This window comes from Abramis brama (assembly GCF_963993115.1).
Source record: "Abramis brama genome assembly, chromosome: 2".
Lineage (NCBI taxonomy): Eukaryota > Metazoa > Chordata > Actinopteri > Cypriniformes > Leuciscidae > Abramis > Abramis brama.
Genome location: NC_139964.1, coordinates 25,449,810 through 25,451,286, shown reverse-complemented (window position 1 = coordinate 25,451,286; position 1,477 = coordinate 25,449,810). Strand labels below are relative to the sequence as shown.

The 1,477-nt window shown below is 43.1% G+C and overlaps 1 long non-coding RNA gene across 1 annotated transcript; it reads left to right on the top strand.

Annotated features, from left to right (window-relative positions):
* Positions 1 to 688: 688 nt before the first annotated feature.
* LOC311078475 lies at positions 689 to 1,230 on the top strand. Its single transcript, XR_014605180.1, has 3 exons — positions 689 to 803; positions 891 to 962; positions 1,039 to 1,230. It is a non-coding gene; the product is annotated as an uncharacterized lncRNA (long non-coding RNA).
* Positions 1,231 to 1,477: the final 247 nt, after the last annotated feature.

Below are 1,477 nucleotides of genomic sequence, written 5' to 3'. Positions count from 1 at the left end.
TTGGCATAACTGTCGCCGATGGACTGTCTGGAGGAATGTCCTGGGGCTCCGGCTGCTTTCGGGCCTTCAGCATATTCCGATGCACATGTCGAATCTTCCCGAAGTCATTCACAGGTGCAATTATATACACAACTCCTTTCTCTTTAGGTGCCTTCAGTACTTGATACACAACAGAGCTACAAAGATCTTGAATTTAACGATGGCCCTTCACTCCAATATTACACAAGTACACTTGCTGGTCCTCGTACAGTGGATCCTCCTTCACACTCTTGTCATGATAGTCCTTGCGGTGTTAGGCAGCATTGGCCACAAAATGTCTGTCATGACCAGCACATTTTCCAGGCCATTGTGTGAAGTCTCCAGAATTGTAAAGTCCATGGCTTGGATTTCATTGGGCCAAGTCAAAAGATGTCCCATGAAATTATGAACAGCAGGGTTAGTGTCCTTGGCCACTTGACACCTCTCGCACTCTTGACATCAGAGCTTTACCGACACCTAAATATAAATTATGATTTGTGTGTGATTTCAGAGCTCAGAGTGGAGATTCCTGAAGAGGTCGTTGAGAAAGATTCCCCTGTTTTATTGTGTAAGAGCACCTGTAACCTCTCAGACAGAACAGACTTTATCTGGTATAAAAACGGTGAGTCTTTATCAGAGTCGAGCGTTGGGAATCGGCTGATTCTGCGGTCGGTCATAAAGATTCAGAGTCAGTTTGTGTTCATGTTCATTTCTTCTTCTCTCACAGGAAACGAGTGACTCCATCAGAAGAGCGAAACCACAGAGGATCACGACACCATAAAACAGTGAGACAATCTTCTCCTGCTTCTTCTCATGTGTGTCCTGTCAGTTATGAAGGGAGAATTGATTCTCTCATCATTGTGTGTCGTCAGGCCGAGTCTCCTGAGGACGCCTACATGACCCTTGACCCCAAGTCCAGATGTTCTGAGTACGACACACTGGATGTGAGTTATTCTGCTGTTGTTGTGAAGGTGTTACAGGAGATCTTATTTGTGATGCATATGTTCACTTCTTCTCTAGAATATGAAGAGATCCTGTGACACAGACGACCCTGAAGATCAGGACCCCATTTATCATAACACTGCCAATTGATTATTATACTAATATTAAAATGAGAGAACATCTCAACAGTCAAATACATCAATCTTGTGCATGTTCACATTTAAAAACAAAATGCAGCATTGCATATATAACAAGACTTTCTGTTTGTGAATGGTATCTACGTTCTGACCAAATGATTCAATATTGTAGCGTACAGAGAAAATGATAGACTCACTTAATGGTTTTAATGCTCCTTTATTAACATGAGCAACTGTTTGCTGCCCTGATATTGAACTGCTGTGTATCTCTTTAAGACCCTTTTACCTCCCAATATTATAATTTGCTCAGTGTATGTGCCACCCAGCGGGAATGCGGCCCGAGCTGCAGCTCAAGTCGCAGACTGTGTTCACCACCAACT